Source organism: Chiloscyllium punctatum, chromosome 7 (genome assembly GCF_047496795.1).
Source record: "Chiloscyllium punctatum isolate Juve2018m chromosome 7, sChiPun1.3, whole genome shotgun sequence".
NCBI lineage: Eukaryota > Metazoa > Chordata > Chondrichthyes > Orectolobiformes > Hemiscylliidae > Chiloscyllium > Chiloscyllium punctatum.
In genome coordinates this window covers 101,697,083-101,715,289 of record NC_092745.1, presented here as the reverse complement: position 1 = coordinate 101,715,289, position 18,207 = coordinate 101,697,083, and the positions used below count along the sequence as shown (strand labels likewise).

At 43.8% G+C, this 18,207-nt stretch overlaps 1 protein-coding gene across 1 annotated transcript in view; it reads right to left on the bottom strand.

Moving 5' to 3' along the window:
• The window catches only part of best4 (bestrophin 4), a 103,547-nt gene that overhangs the window by 63,927 nt on the left and 21,413 nt on the right, over positions 1 to 18,207 (bottom strand). The gene's annotated exons all lie outside the window — the stretch shown is intronic.

The window sequence follows — 18,207 nt, the reverse complement described above, 5'->3', positions numbered from 1 at the left end:
CTGCAGTCCTCACTTTCTCCTCCTGCATGTAAATCTAGTCTTGTTCAAGTAAGAAATGCCTTTGGTTTATTTGGATAGAGTCAAACTTCAATGTTTGTTTGTTTCCTTGAAATTCTACAGTACAGAACCAAACTGTGTTTGTGACTGTGCATATAAAGATTTTTTAAAAAATCAATCAAGGCCTTTTTTCTGTCCGGGAGCAGTGGGAGACAGAACGGAAGTGACATGGAGACCAGGAGGGTGCCAGGAAGGTAAAGACTTAGTGTAAATTTGGGCAGTGGCTAATCCTGAGATACTTCACGTGTAGTATCTCCCTCCCGACCCCCACGCCCCCCTTCCCTAACCAGAAGAAAAAGACTCTGTAAGGTAAGGCTTTTTTTTTCTCTCTCTTTTCTTCCATTTTTTAAGTGCATTGTTGGTATTAGTTAGTTGAGTTAAAGATAAGGCTTACTATGGCAGGTGTCCTCAGACCTGTGGCATGTGCCTCTTGCTTGATGTGGGCGCTCAGGGACGTGGCTGACGTCCCTAACTCTTACACTTGCAAGACATGTACCCAGCTGCAGCTCTTGCTTGACCACATAGAGTCATAGAGATGTACAGCACGGAAACAGACCCTTCAGTCCACCCGTCCATGCTGACCAGATATCCCAACACAATCTAGTCCCACCTGTCAGCACTTGGCCCATATCCCTCCAAACCCTTCTTATTCATATACCCATCCAAATGCCTCTTAAATGTTGCAATTATGCCAGCCTCCACCACTTCCTCTGGCAGCTCATTCCTGTGGTTGGACTCATTGTGGATCATCCGCGATGCTGAGGAGGTCGTGGATAGCATGTTTAGTGAACTGGTCACACCGCAGGTTAGAATTGCTGAGGGAGACAGTGAATGGGTGACTAAAAGGCAGAAAAAGAGTAGGAAGGTAGTGCAGGTGTCCCCTGTGGTCATCTCCCTCCAAAACAGGTATTCGGTTTTGGATAATGTTGGGGGAGATGGCTCACCAGGGGAGGGCAGAAGTTGCCAAGATCATGGCACCATGGTGGGCACTACTGTTCAGAAGGGCGGGAAAAAGACTCGTAGGGCCATAGTCATTGGGGATTCTATTGTAAGGGGAGTAGATGGGCGGTCCTGTGGCCAAAAACGAGACTGCCGGATTGTATGTTGCCTCCCAGGTGCTCGAGTCAGGGATGTCACCAATCAGCTGCAGAGCATTCTGAAAGGGGATGGTGAACAGCCAGTAGTCTTGGTGCTTATAGGCACCAACGATATAAGTAAAAAACGAGATGAGGTCCTGAAAGCAGAATTCAGGGAGCTAGGATAGAAGTTAAAAAGGTGGACCTCAAAGGCAGTGATTTCGGGATTACTACCAGTGCCACGTGCTAGCCAGGGTAGAAATGAAAGAATAGGCCGGATAAACACTTGGCTTGAGGGATGGTGTAGGAGAGAGGGGACCAGTTCTGGGGAAGTTGGGACTATTACAAATTGGACAGTCTACACCTGAACCAGATAGGAAATAATGTCCTTGGGGGAGTTTTGCTACTGCTGTTGAGAGATTTTAAACTAATGTAAAGGGGGGTTGGGAACCAGAAGAGAAGACGAGTAGACAGTGAGATGGAACCGGGATCTGTAGGAATCATGAAGTTAGCATTGATAAGGGGAAGAGTAGGCAGCGAGCAGATAAGCGCAAAAGAACTGGTGGCCTGAAGTGCATATACTTTAATGCAAGGAATACAGTGGGTAAGGCAGATGAACTTAGGGCTTGGATTCGTGCCTGGGAGTATGACGTTATTGCAATCACAGAAACTTGGTTGAAGGAAGGGTATGATTGACAACTAAATGTTCCAGGACAGGGAAGGAAGTAAAAGTGGGGGAGGAGTTGCATTGCTGGCCAGGGATGATATCACGGCTGTGCTAAAGGAGGACAATATGGAGGACTTGATTAGTGATGCATTATGGGTGGAGCTGAAAAATAAGAAGGGTGCAGTTACATTGTTGGGGCTGTATACAGGCCTCCCAATAGTGAGCGTGAGTTAGAAGAACAAATAAGTAAACAGATTATGGAAAGATGTAGAGGCAAAAGGGTGGTGGTGATGGGAGATTTGAATTTTCTCAACATTGACTGGGATACACTTGGTGCCAGAGGTCTGGATGGGGCAGAATTTGTAAGAAGCGTCCAGGAGAGTTTTCTAGAGCAGTATGTCAATAGTCCAATGAGGGAAGGGACCATATTGGACCTGGTGTTGGGGAATCAGCCAGGCCAGGTGGTAGAAGTTACAGGGGGAGATTTCTTTGGGAATAGTAACCACAATTTTGTAAGTTTTAGAATACTCATCGACAAAGATGAGAGTGGTCCTAAGGGAAGAGTACTAAACTGGGCTAAGGCCAATTATATCAAAATTAGGCAGGAGCTGGGAAATGTGGGTTGGACACAGCTATTTGAAGGGAAGTCCACATTTGATATGTGGGAGGCTTTCACAGATAGGTTAAAGATAGTGCAGGATAGGTATATCCCGTTGAAAGCAAAGGATACGATGGGCAAGATTCGTAAACTATGAGAGACAGGAGAAATCGTACGACTAGCCTAGAGGAAAAGGGAAGCGTACATAAGGACCAGGCAGCTAAGAACAGAATGGGCCCTGGAGGAATATTGGGATAGTAGGACCAGACTTAAACAAGGAATCAAGCGGGCAAAAAGGGGTCATGAAATACTTTAGCGAGCAGAATTAATGAGAATCCCAAAGCCTTTTATTCTTATATAAGAAGCAAGTGGGTAACTAGAGAAAGGATTAATCCACTTAAGAATAAGAAAGGAAGGTTGTGTGTTGAACCTGAGAAAATGAGTGAGATACTGAATGATTACTTTGCATCAGTATTCACTGAAGAGAGGGACATGATAAATGTTGAGATTAGAGACAGAAGCTTGATTACTCCGGACCACGTTGACATAAGTAGGGAAGATCTGTTGGGTAGGCTAGGGGTTATTATGGTGGACAAATCTCCAGGACCGGATGGGATCTATCCCAGGTTGCTGAGTGAGGCAAGAGAAGAAATAGCTGGGGCCCTGACAGATATCTTTGTAGCACCCTTAAACTCAGGTGAGGTGCCAGAGGACTGGAGGGTTGCTTATATTGCCCGCCTGTACAAGAAGGGTAGTATGGATATTCTAGGTAACTAGAGACCAGTGAGCCTGATGTCAGTGATGGGAAAGTTGCTGGAGAAGGTACTGAGGCATAAAATCTATTTATATTTGGAAAAGAATGCGCTTATCAGTGATCGGTAACAAGGATTTATGCAGGGGAGATTGTGCCTTACCAACTTAATAGAGTTCTTTGAGTAAGTTACCAAGTTGATCGATGACGGAAGGGCTGCAGATGTCATATACATGGACTTTAGTAAGGCGTTTGATAAGGTTCCCCGTGGTAAACTAATAGAGAAAGTGAAGTCACATGGTGTGCAGGGTGTTCTAGCTAGGTGGATAAAGAACTGGTTGAGCAACAGGAAACTGAGTGTAGTAGCTGAAGGGAGTTTCTTGAAATGGAGAAAGGTGACCAGTGGTGTTCCATAGGAATCAGTGCTGGGGCCACTGTTGTTTGTGATCTACATAAATGATCTGGAAGAGGACACTGTTGGTATGATCAGCAAGTTTTCAGGAGACACAAAGATTGGTGGAGTAGCAGAAAGCATAAGGGGCTGTCAAAGATTACAGGAGAATATAGATCGTCTGGAGAGTTGGGCGAAGAAGTGGCAGATGGAAATTAATCCAGGCAAATGTGAGGTGATGCATTTTGGGAAGTCTAATTCTAGAGCGAATTAAACAGTAAATGGAAGAGCCTTGGGAAAAGTTGATGAGCAGAGAGATCTGGGAGTTCAGGTCCATTGTACCCTGAAGGTTGCTGCACAGGTGGATAGAGTGATCAAGAAGGCATATGCTTGCCTCCATCAGACGGGGTATTGAGTATAAGAGCTGGAATAAATTGTACAAGACATTGGTTCGGCCGCATTTAGAATACTGTGTACAGTTCTGGTCGCCACATTGCCAAAAGGATGTGGACGCTTTGGAGAGGATGCAGGGAAGGTTTACAAGGATATTGCCTGGTGTGGAAGGTGCTAGCTATGAAGAGAGGTTGAGTAGGTTAGGATGTTGAGGGGGGACCTGATTGAGGTCTACAAAATCATGAAGGGTATAGACATAGGAGATAGACGTAAGCGTTTTGCCCAGGGTGAGAGATTCAGTAATGAGACGTCACGTTTTCAAGGTGAGAGGTGAAAAGTTCAAGGGGGATACACACAGCAAGTACTTTACACAGAGGGTGGTGGGCATCTGGAACACATGGCCAGCAGAGGAAGTAGAGGCAGGCACAGTAGATTCATTTAAGAGGCGTCTGGACAGATGCATGAGTAGGTGGGGAGCAGAGGGATAGGAATTAGGAATCCCTTAGGAATTGGGCAACAGGTTTAGAGAGTGGATTTGGATTGGCTCAGGCTTGGAGGGCTGAAGGGCCTGTTCCTGGGCTGTAAATTTTCTTTGTTCTTTGTTCTTTAGTATATTTTTGAAATAAAAAGGATCAGAACTTTGGAGTCCTGTCACATTCTGTTTTGAATGGTGGTAGATAATTATATAGTGAACCAGAGAGGGGGGGGGGGGGTGGTTGAGAGAATTCTTCACCAATTGTCATAACGAGCACAAAAGAAAGTGGTTGTGAGAAGGTAATAATCTGTTTCATGACATCTCTGTGGGAATTCCTTGTAGCATCTGAGACCGAGCCATCTTCATGACTGACCTTCCCTCTATCATGTGATCAGAGATGTGAATATTATCTGATCATCATTATTCAGTGTTCAGTATCATTTGTGGCTCCTTGGGTACTGAAACAATCTGTGTCTATGTGTGGACAGACTGGGACAAAATCCAAATTTACTGACAAATGGCAAGAAACATTTGTGCCACACATGTGCCAGGTAATGATGGTCTCCAGCAAGAGAGAACCTAGCTATCACTTCTTGCCATTCAAAGGCATCACCATTGGAAATAATTCCTCCCTATCAACATCATGGGGATTACCATTGATCAGAAACTGAAATGGGCTAGCCATATAAACACCATCCTGTCTTCCTTGGTCCAGGGACTCGCCACATCCATTCACAACGCCACCCACACCCTCCACCCCCTCCATGACATCAACGTCAGCTTCACTAGTTTCCACAGCTCCACTCTCCCTACCTCATCCCAGATTCAACTTTCCAAATCAGCACTGTCCTACCTGTCCATTTTCCTTCCCATCTATTCGGTCCAACCTCCTCTCCGACCTATTACCAACACCCCCCACCTCTATTTACCTATTGCCTTCTCAGCTACCTCACCCCTACCCCCACCGCCACCCTCCTATTTATCTCTCAGCCCCCTTACCTCCCCCACATTCCTGTTGAAGGGCTTATGCCCAAAACATCGACTCTCCTGCTCCTCAGATACTTCCTGACTTGCTGTGCTTTTCCAGCACCACACTTTTCGACTCTGACTCTCCAGCATCTGCATTCCTCACTTTCTCCCAGTCATATAAATGGCATGGCTAAGCGGAGATAGCAAAGTGGGAATTCTGTGGTGAGTAACTCATCCGTCTCCACAGGGCTTGTCTGCCACCCACGGGGCACAGGTTGGGGGTGTGATGGATTGCTCCCCACTTGCCTGGATGAGTGTAGTTTAGGAGTTGAGTACAGGAGTTGGGAGGAGATGTTGCGGCTGTACAGGATATTGGTTCGTTTTGGAATACTGCATGTAATTCAGGTCTCCCTGCCATAGGGAGGTTTATGAAATCATGAGGGGCATAGATATGATGAATAGTCAAGATCTTTTTCCCAGGGTAGGGGAGCCCAAAACTAGAGGGCATAGAGGGTGAGAGGGGAAAGATTTAAAAGGGATCTAAGGGGCAACTTTGTCACGCAGAGGGTGATGTGGAAATGGAATGAGCCATCAGAGGAAGTGGTGGAGGCTGGTACAATTACAGCATTTAAAAGGCATCTGGATGGGTATATGAATACAAAAGGATGTTAGCAAAATGCTGACAAATGGGACTAAATTAATTTAGGCTATCTGTTTGGCATGGACGAGTTAGATGCTGTTTCCATGCAACACAATTTTGTGACTTTATGATTCTATGACTATAATGGTCGGTTAGGAGCTAGGATTTTGTTGAAATTACTTTTGGTTGATGAATGGGCCAGGTTTAGTTCAATCCTAACATGGCATCAGTGTGGACTTCACCAGTTTCCTCATTTCTTCTCTCCCCACCTTACCCAGGTCCAACCTTCCAGCTCAGCACCATCCTCATGACCTGTCCTACCTGTCAATCTTCCTTCCCACCTGTCCGCTCCACCCTCCCCTCTGACCTATCACCATTACCCCCATCTCCATCCACCTATTGTACTCTCAGCTACCTTTTCCCCAGCCCCACCCCCTTCCCATTTATCTCTCCACTCCCGAGGCTCCCAGCCTCATTCCTGATGAAGGGCTTTTGCCTGAAACGTCAATTTTCCTGCTCCTTGGATGCTGCCTGACCTGCTGTGCTTTTCCAGGACTATTCTAATCTTGGTTCAACTTCTGGCTGCTGTTTCAAAGTTCAGACTACATTGTAAAACCTTTCATTACTGTCTTCTGACAACATGGCAGCATTAATGTTTAAATACATTTTATTGTCAACATTTGGAAACATCTGACAGAGGCAATTTCAATGCAGCCACTATTCTTAATGAAAAATAATCCAATCCTAATGCTCAGAAACTACCAGCTGATCTATTGCTTGGAACAGATCCAATTCCTCCCTTACCAGACCAAGTGTAGGTGATCATTAGGCATTTCTTTTCTTGAGAAATGGTCCCATTAACGTGTTGCCAGCTGCACATCATTGTTCAATGGGTGAGAGACGAGATGGGAATGTTAAGTGTATCATACACTGAAATTGTATTCTGAATGCATTAAATTACATGGACTCAACAGTTTGAGAATAATGCTCACCTATATTGCCTCAAGGTTAAAAACTTGGGGTGGGCAATAAATGATGGCCTTGCAAGCATTTCCCACATCATGGCGTTGACGTGAAACAAAAATTCAACGCATTGAAAGTGGAGTCGCAGGTAGATAGGATAGTGAAGAAAGTGTTTGGTATGCTTTCCTTTATTGGTCAGAGCATTGAGTGCAGGAGTTGGGAGGTCATATTGCAGCTGTATAGGAAATTTGTTAGGCCACTTTTGGAATATTGCGTGCAATTCTGGTCTCCTTCCTATCGGAAGGATGTTATGAAACTTGAAAGGGTTCAGAAAAGATTGACAAGGGGTTGGAGGATTTGAGCTACAGAGAGAGGCTGAATATGTTGGGGCTGTTTTCCTGCAGCGTCGAAGGCAGAGGGGTGACCTCAAAGGAGTTTTTTAAAATTATGAGGGGCATGGATATGATAAATAGACAAAGTCATTTCCCTGAGGTGGGGGAGTCCAGAACGAGAGGGCATAGATTTAGGATGAGAGGGGTAAGATATAAAAGGGACCTAAGGGGCAACTTTTTCACGCAGAGGGTGGTACGTGTATGGAATGTGCTGCCAGAGGAAGTGGTGGAGATTGGTACAATTGCAACATTTAAAAGGCATTTGGATGGGTATATGAATAGGAGGGGTTTGGAGGGATATAGGCTGGCAAATAGAATTAGATTAGGTCGGGATACCTGGTCGGCATGGATGAGAGGAATGAAGGGTCTGTTTCCATGCTGTACATCTCTATGACTCTATGACTCTATTTAATAATTAATCTATAAATGTGTAACTTCTTGTTTGACATGGTAGAATCTGATCAATGTTTAACATTGAATCTGCACAGGGCCAACTAAGAGAGGAATTTGAATTATCCCATGCAACTTAGATGATAGCAAATTATCTAATGGCTTGACTGTAGTCGCAAAATTATATATTTGAATCCTTTGTCAAGGTTGATCTAGCCTTCTAGGTGAGAAGGTTGATGAAGTCAATAGCATTGATTTTTAAACATAATCAAGAAATCCCAGAATGGTACAGCAGAGGAGATCATTTGGCCTATCATGCCTGTATGAGCTCTTTGAGAAAGCTATCCAATTTATTCTACTCCTCTGGTCTTTTTCAATGGTCCTGCATTTTCCCTTTCAAGTACATATTGAATTAGTAATTGAAATTACTACTTCCACGACCCCTTCAGGCAGGCATTCCAGATCATAACAACTCACTACGTTAAAACAAAACGTCAGCTCACCTTGTTTTCTTTCACCAATTACAACATAGAAACATAGAAACCAAGAACAGAACAAAGCCATTTAACCCTTTCAGCCAGCTCTTCCATCTATTTCAACCATGGCCAATCATCCAACTCAACTGCCTGCTCCTGCTTTACCCCCAGACCCTTGATTCCTCTAGCCCCAAGTGCTATATCCAATTCCTTATTGAAATCATAACAATCTTTTGGACTTGACTTTTTTTAAATTCACTTGTGGGATGTGGGCATTGCTGGCTAGACCAGAATTTATTGCTTGTCCCTAACTGCCCTTGAGAAGGTGATGGTGAGCTGCCTTCTTGAACCACTGCAGTCCACGTGCTGTAGGATGACCCACAATGTTGTTCAGGAGGGAATTCCAGGATTTAGATCCAGCGACAGTGAAGGAATGGTGATATATTTCCAAATTAGGATGGTGAATGGCTTGGAAGGAAACATGCAGGAGGTGGTTTTCCCAGGAATTGTGACATTGGTGTCCAGAACATTGTCTACCACCTAATGCTTTCTGTGATAACAAGTTCCACAGGCTCACCACTCTCTGGGTGGAGACATTTCCCCTCATCTTAGTCTTAAATGACTTGCCTGTATTCTTAGACTGTGACCCCTAGTTCTGGACTCTTCCTGTCATTGGGAGTATCCTTCCTGCATGTACATTGTTTAAGATCGTGAGGACAGATGGATTGATAAGACGGTATCTTTTGATCACTGACCTTCCTGCCAATGAAGAAAAAAATCTGTGCAAGTCACTCTGATCAGAGAATCATGGAATTTTGCAGCATGGGAAGCGGCCCTTTGGCCTACTGTGTCTATACCAGTCATTAAACACCTTTCTACTCTAGTCCCATTTTCCAACCGCTGGCCTACAGCCTTATGTGCTATCCTATTTCAAGCATTTGTCTAAACACTTCTTAAATGCTGTGATGGTTCTTGCCTCTGCCATCCTTTCAGGCCATAGGTTTCAAATGCCCAGTATCCACTGGATGAAAAAAAACTTCTTTAAATCCCATCTAAACCTCCCATCTCTTACCTTAAACATAGGCGCCTAAAATTATTGACCCTTCTACAAAGGGAAAAAAGTTTATTTCTATCTACCTTATCTCTTCCCCTTATAATTTTGTATATTTCAATCAGGCCTTGCCTCAGCCTTGTCTACTCTAAGAAAAATAACTCTAGTCCATCTTGTCTCACTTCATAGTTGAAACAATCCAGCCCAGGCAATATCTTGGTGAATCTGTACTACACCTTCTCAAGAGCAATCACATCCTTCCTATAGGGTGGTGACTGGATGCATTAGCATTACATACAGCTCTATCATAAACTCCTAAATTTTATATTCAATGCCTCAACTATTAAAGGCAATCTGCCTTCTTAAATACCTTGTCCACCTGTCCTCTTGCCCTCAATGATCTGTGGGCATGTACATCAAGGTCCCTCTGATCTATTGTGAAAAAAGTCAATTTGTTATAGTCCTATCAGACTAGAGGGCCACTCTCTCATTAGAGAAAGACGGCTGGTGGTGGTTTAACCTGATGGTCGCCATACCTCAGGCAAAGGGAGGTTGAGAAAGAGAATCCTTCATGTAACATCAAACAGTGCGGGAATTGAACCCATGCTGTTAGTATTACTCTCGTTACAAAGCAGCTGTCCAACTAACTGACCCCTGACTTCCTCAGGTCCTACTATTGCAAGTGGAATTCCTTATCTTGTTAATCTTCCCAAAATGCATCACCTCACACTTTTCCAGATGAAATTCCATGTTCCATTGTTCAGTCTGTCTATATTGCCCTGTTGACACTGTGGTGCTAGAAGAGCACAGTTGGTCAGGCAGCATCCGAGGAGCAGGAGAGTCGACGTTTCAGACATAAGCCCTTAATCAGGAATTGCCTTGTTATCTAAGGCAGTCCTCCTCATTATTTAGCACACCACCAATTTTCCTATGATTTGCAAACTTACTATTCATACCTCCTACAATCATGTCTTGATCATGAGTGTACAATACAAATGGTAAGAGTCCAAACCCTGCAGAATATCAGTAGACATGGATTTCCGCTCACAAACACAACCTTTGAACATCACATTCTGCCTCCTTCCATAAGCTGAAGTTGGATCTAATTTGTCAAAATGCCATGGATCCTTCCATGTGATACCCTAACTACAGTCCATGTAGATTACTGGAAAAGCGCAGCAGGTCAGGCAGCATCCAAGGAACAGGAAAATCGACGTTTCGGGCATCAGCCCTTCTTCAGGAATCTGCAGAGGAGATGACCTGGGGTGTGCAGTGAGAGAGGGACTCACTGAAATCCTTGTAGAAGGAGGAAGAGAGCTTCTTCAAGGAAGGCATCCTTCTAAGAGGATTCACAGTAGGTTAAAACCTTCGAGGAGAAAGTGAGGACTGCAGATGCTGGAGATCCGAGCTGAAAATGTGTTGCTGTAAAAGCGCAGCAGGTCAGGCATCATGTCGATTCTCCTGCTCCTTGGATGCTGCCTGACCTGCTGCGCTTTTCCAGCAACACATTTTCAGCTCTGATCTCCAGCATCTGCAGTCCTCACTTTCTCCTCCATGTAGATTACATCAACGCCACTAAGGTCATCTACACACCAAGTAACCTCCTTGAAAAAACTCAATCAAACCTATCAAACAGGATCACTTTGTAATCTCTCAAAACTGGCTAAATTGCTACAAGATTATATATCTGACTCTTTGAAATAAACAATCAGTTTGAACTTTGGATCCGGGAGGATCAAAACACCTATTCTGCTCATGTACATTGTGACATTTATATGTACCTAGCTCAAATAAATTACCAAATGATGAGCAGAAAATAAATTCTGGAACAGTTGCACTCCAAATAATATATTGGCCCATATTTTGTGGTTTGAAACTCAGTGAGGATATCAGTGCTCACAGTTATTAAGGTGTAAATCAGCCAGTAACTTCTGTCATCCGTATGTGCGCAGTGAAACACACAAATCAGCACGTTGTTGTCTTACTTATTCTGCTTCTCCATAAGTTTTGCTACCCCAATACCTTGCACAGGGACTCAGTATTTAAACATGTGAAGATTATGAAATTGTGCTAATTGCCCAGCAGTTCCATGCTAAAAACAACAGTACTTTAACACCTTTGGCAATGAAAACACGGTTTCATAAGTGTGAAATGTCAGTCCATGAGATTATAATTAATGTTGGAGATTTTAAAGAAATTAGAGTTCATTTTATGCTTACTTGCATCTCTTTTATCACCGTTAATCCCATTTTTCCTTTCTCTCTTTCATAATAACATAGAAAACAGGAGCGGGATTTGGCCATTCAAACCTTTGAACACGCCTCACCATTCAATGAGATCACAGCTGATCTCCACTTCCAGATATCCCCATATCCCATGATGTTTTTAATTAGTAGAAATCTATCAGTCTCAAATATACTCAACAACTGAGCCTCCAAAAGCCATCTGAGGCAGAGAATTCCAAAGATTCACCCACCCTGTGATGAAGAAATTCTTCCTCGTCTCAAATCTGGATGGCCTGCTCCTTATTCTGAGGTTGTGATGCCTGATGTTTTGCAGAATCCCTCCAATGTGGAAGTCATGGTTTGGAGATGCTGGATTTGGACTGAGGTGTATAAAGTTAAAAATCACACAACACCAAGTTATAGTCAAACAGGTTTATTTGGAAGCACTAGCTTTCGGAGCACAGCTCCTTCATCAGGTGGTTGTAGAGTATAAGAATGTAAACACAGAATTTATAGCAAACGTTTACAATGTGATGCAACTGAAATTTTATACAGTATTGAGAAAGACCCGGATTGTTTGTTAAGTCTCTCTCTTTTAGAATGACCATGTTGGTGTCACTTCTTTCATATGCAAACCCCAGAACTTTTTTTAAAAGTTACATTCTCAAGTGAACTATAACAATAGGTGCCATGTCATCTCAGATAATGCACTGAAGGTTTGAGGTGCCCTGTGCCCCACAGTGATGATATCATGGCAATAGCCTCAGTACTCAACACCAACAACTGGCAATCCCTGAGCACCATCCTACAACTCATCTGCTTTACCCTCGACCTCAATGTTTTCACCTTTGACAACCAGTTCTTCATCCAGACACAAGGAGCAGACACGGGGACCCCAATATGCCAACATTTTCATGCACAGGTTCGAACAAGATTTCTTCCCTACACAGGACCTCCAACCAACTCTATACACCAGGTACATTGACGACATTTTCTTCCTCTGGACCCATGGCAAGGAGTCACTGAAACAACTGCACAGTGATATCAAGGAGTTTCATCCCATTATCAAACTTATCATGGGACTACTCTTTAGAATATTTCTCATTCTTGGACACATGCATCTCCATCAAGGATGGTCACCTCAGCACCTCACTCTTTCGCAAACCCACGGATAACCTCACGATGCTACATTTCTCCAGCTTCTACCTGAAACATGTTAAAACAGCCATCCCCTATGGACAAGCCCTCTGCAAACACAGAATCTGTTCAGATGAGGAGGAAAGTGACAGGCACTTGGATGTACTCAAAGATGCCCTCATAAGAATGGGGTACGATGCTCAACTCATCAATCACCAGTTCTGAAGTACCACAACAAGAAACTGTAAAGACCTCCTCAGGAGACAGGCAAGAGCTGCAACTAACAGGGTACGCTTCATTGTCCAGTATTTCGCAGGAGCTGAAAAACTATGCCAGGCTGCAACATATTATCAATGAGGATGAGCACCTTGCCAAGACCTTCTCCTCACCTCCACATTTTGCCTTTAAACAACCATCAAACCTCAAACAGGTCAGTGTTCGCAGCAAACTGCCCGGCTTTCAGGACAACACCATACAACTTTGTCATGACAGATGTTGCAAGATGTCGACGCGGATACCACCATTACACGTGGGGACACCTTTCACCATCTATGTGGCAGGTACTCATGTGACTCAGTCAACGTTGTCAATCTCATATGCTGCAGACAAGGATGCCCTGAGGTATGATACATTGGCGAGACTGAGCAGAAGCGACAGCCACAGATGAATGGACACTGCACAACAATCAATAAACAGGAGCGAAGAACACATCAGCGGTCTGGGTCACTCGACCTCGGACCTTCATGTGACTGTCCTCCAAGGCAGATTTTGGGACAGGCAACAACACGATTTGCCAAAGCTAACTCGATTTGCCAAAGCTATCTCATGTCCCTTTTTTGCCCTCGTCATTTCCCTCTTAAGTAGACTCCTACTGTCTTTATACTCTAAGTATTTAGAACATAGAACATAGAACAATACAGCGCAGAACAGGCCATTCAGCCCTCGATGTTGCACCAACCTGTGAACTATTCTCAGCTCGTCCCCCTACACTATCCCATCATCATCCATGTGCTTATCTAAGGATTGTTTAAATCTCCCTAATGAGGCTGAGTTGACTACATTAGCAGGCAGGGCATTCCACGCCCTTACCACTCTCTGTGTAAAGATTAGATTAGATTACTTACACAGTTTGGAAACAAGCCTTTCGGCCCAACAAGTCTACACCTACCCTCCGAAGAGCAATTCTTCTGGAGTTTTTGAGGATGTAAATCTGAAGATGGACAAGGGAGATCCAGTGGATGTAGTGTACCTGGACTTTCATAAAGCCTTTGATAAAGTCCCACATAGGAGCTTAGTGAACAAAATTAGGGCACATGGTATTGGGAGCAAAATACTGACTTGGATTGAAAATTAGGAGAAAGTGAGGACTGCAGATGCTGGAGATCAGAGTTTAAAAATGTGTTGCTGGAAAAGCGCAGCAGGTCTGGCAGCATCAAAGGAGAAGGAGAACTGACGTTTCGGGCATAAGCCCTTCTTCAGGAAAGGACCATTCCTGAAGAAGGGCTTATGCCCCAAACGTCGATTCTCCTTCTCCTTTGATGCTGCCTGACCTGCTGTGCTTTTCCAGCAACACATTTTTAAGCTTGGATTGAAAATTGTTTGGCTGACAGGAAACAAAGAGTAGTGATAAACGGCTCCCTTTCAGAATGACAGGCGGTGACCAGTGGGGTAGCGCAGGGATCAGTGCTGGGACCGCAGCTTTTTACAATATACATTAATGATATAGATGATGGTATTAAATGTAATATTAGCAAATTTGCTGATGATACAAAGCTGGGTGGCAGGGTGAAATGTGAGGAAGATGTTAGGAGATTACAGGGACAAGCTAGGTGAGTGGACAGATGTATGGCAGATGCAGTTTATTGTGGATTAATGTATGGTTATCCACTTTGGTGGCAAGAACAGGAAGACAGATTACTACCTAAATGGAGTCAAGTTAGGTACAGGGGCAGTACAATGAGATTTAGATGTTCTTGTACATCAGTCAATGAAAGCCAGGAAGCAGGTATAGCAGGCAGTGAAGAAACCTAATAGCATGCTGGCCTTCATAACAAGAGGAATTGAGTATAGAAGCAAAGAGGTTCTTCTGCAGCTGTACAGGGCCCTGGTGAGACCACACCTGGAACATTGTGTGCAGTTTTGGTCTCCAAATTTGAGGAAAAACATTCTGGCTATTGAGGGAGTGCAGCGTAGGTTCACAAGGTTAATTCCTGGAATGGCGGGACTATCTTAAACTGAAAGATTGGAGTGACTGGACTTGTATACGCTTGAGTTTAGAAGGCTGAGAGGGGATCTGATTGAGATGTATAAGATTATTAAAGGATTGGACACTCTGGAGGCAGGAAGCATGTTTCCGCTGATGGGTAAGTCTCGAACTAGAGGACACAGTTTAAAAATAAGGGGTAGGCCATTTAGAACAGAGTTGAGGAGAACCTTCTTCACCCAGAGAGTGGTGGGTGTATAGAATGCTCTGCCCCAGAAGGCTGTGGAGGCCAAGTCTCTGGATACTTTCAAGAAAGAGTTGGATAGAACTCTTAAGGATAGTGGAATCAAGGGTTATGGGGATAAGGCAGGAACAGGATACTGATTGAGGATGATCAGCCATGATCATAATGAATGGTGGTGCTGGCTCAAAGGGCAGAATGGCCTACTCCTGCACCTATTGTCTGTCTATTGTCACCCAGACCCATTTCCCTACATTTGCCCCTCTACCTAACACACTACAGGCAATTTAGCATTTTTGGACTGTGGGAGCAAACCCACACAGACATGGGGAGAATGTCAAACTCCACACAGACACTGTTGCCTGAGGCAGGAATTGAACCCGGGTCTCTGGTGCTGTGAGGCAGCAGTGCTAACCACTGTGCCACCGTGCTGCCCATAAAGAACCTGCCTCTGATGTCGCCTTAAATCTATCACCCCTCAGTTTGTAGTTATGTCCCCTCGTACAAGCTGACTTCATCATCCTCGGAAAAAGAGTTTTACTTTAAAGGCAAAAGGATGAGATTCATCAGGAGCCAGGGACTTGTTGGCCCTTCCTTCCATTTCTTGCTTCTCAACTGTTTCTGACATTCACTATATGGAAGCTAATGCAAATGGCCTGTTCAATTCATTTGCCACTCCTTATTTCACATTATTAATTCCCCAGGCTCATTTTACAATAGGACCACCATTTGTATTGTTAACACTTTTAAATATCTTTCAAAGCTCTACTATGTATTTTGGTATGTCTAACTCACTTTCTCATGAACTGTAACTTTTCAAAATTTTTTTTTTAGATTTTTTTGCTGCATTTTATATTTGGTCTAATCTTCTGACTGCACCCATCTGTTTCCAAGTCAGGATGATGAGTGGCTTGATGGGAAACTTGGAAATAGTGATGCTTCCCTGTTTCTGCTTCCCTTGTCCTTCTAAATGGTAATGGTCATGGGTGTGGAAGGTGCTGCTAACACTGGTGAATTTCTGCAGTGGATCTTCGAAATGGCACACACTGCTGCTGAGGTGGCCTCTGAAATACACAGCATTCAGAATTGCCAAGGAAAAACTGATAGCCAAGTTCCATACACATGAAGACAGCCTCAACTGTGATCTTGGGTTCATGTTCTGTAAAATCTTCCTTACTGAACTGTTTTGACACCATCATGTTGATAAATTGTTATGATCTCTCTACCCTAATTAGTTTGCACAGTTTTCGATTACATGCTACTTTGGTTAGACTCTCAGCATGCAACTCTTATACCTTGCATGTTATTCCAGTTTCCAACACCACCTTATAATTATCCCTCTGCCTCAAGTAATCGGATAACAGGTATGCCTTTGCTTGTTATTCAGCTGTTGACACTTTACTCTCACAGTTTGACACTCTTGATCACCTGCAGAGATCTATTATCCAGCCTGTCGACACTCCACTCAAACCATTTGAATGATATTTTGATCTGTTTAAAAAATCTGTGCCTGAATGCTCTCTTCACTTGACAAAATGGCAGCACATCGAAAGCTTGTGATTTCAAATAAACCTGTTGGACTATAACCTGGTATCATGTGACTTTTGACCTTGTCCATCCCAGTCCAACACCGTCATCTCCACATCATGACTACTGAGTGTCAATAATGGAAGGATTGAATGTTTGTGAAGAGGTGTCAATCAAGTGGACTACTTTGTCCTGGATGGTGTCAAGCTTCTTGAGTGCTGTCAGATCTGTATTCATCATGCAAGTGGACAGTATTCTGTCACATTCCTGACGCGTGCCTTGAAGACACAAGGTGGCTAGGCTTTGAGAGTCAGGAGGCCAGATACTCACTATAAGATGCTTAGCCTCTAACCTTTTCTTATGGTAACACTTCAGCTTCAGGTCAATGGTTATCCCCTCAGCATGTTGGTAATTGGGGTTTAATGATGATGAAAGTGATGCCACTGAACATCAAGGCCAGAAAATTAGATTGTCTCTTGTTGGAGATTACCATTGTCTGGTACTCATACTGCGTTAAAGCTATTTGACACTTATCAGCCGAAGCCTGGATGTTGTTTAGGCCTTGCTTCATACGGAAATGGCTTAGGTCATTATCTGAGGAATCCTGAGTATAACTGAATATTGTGCAGTGAAGACCCCACTTCTGACTATTTTTAAAATTTGTTCATGGGACGTGGGCATATTTTGCCAATGTCGAATTGCCCAGAAGTCAACTACATTGCTGTGGCTCTGGAGTCACATGTAGGCAGACCAATAGCCAAGTTCGGTACCCATGAAAATGGCCTCAACTGGGACCTTGGGTTTATGTCACATTATAGGTGAAGCATGAAGTGGGGGTCGGATTAGGTTGGTTGGCTTGTGAAGCAGTGTGATGCTAACAGCATGAGCTCAGTCTCCACACTGGCTGAGATTACCATGAAAGACTCCTTCTCAACCCCTTGCCTGAGGTTTTAGATTACTTACAGTGTGGAAACAGGCCCTTCGACCCAACAAGTCCACACCGACCCGCAGAAGCGCAACCCACCCAGACCCATTCCCCTACATTTACCCCTTCACCAGTCTTGCTACAATTGCAAAGGCCATTGCTGATATTATACCAGGACTATTATGTACAGTTTTGGTTTCTTTACCCGAGAAAACATATATTTACCACAAATAGAGTGCAACAAAGGTTAACCAGACTGATTCCTGGAGTGACCGGATTATCTTATGAGGAGATACACACTAGGGAGGGCCTGTATTCTGTAGAATTTTAGAGAATGAGGGGTGATTTCATTGAAACTTACAAAATTCTTGTAAAATTTTGAAGGAGTGACTGAGTACATGCAGGAAGAATGCTTCCCCTTGCTGGGGTGTCTAGAATTAGGGGACACAAAGTCTCAGAATAAAAGTTGGGCCATTTAGGTCTGAAATCAACTTCACGCAGAGGATAGTGAATCTTTGAAATTCTCTGCCCCAGAGGCTGAGCAAGCCCAGCCTGCAAGTATACCAGAGATAAAAATCAATAGATTTCCCGATATTCAAAATATCAAGGAGTATAGGCTGGTGTGGAAAAATAGCATTGAAATAGAAGAGTTGAATGACA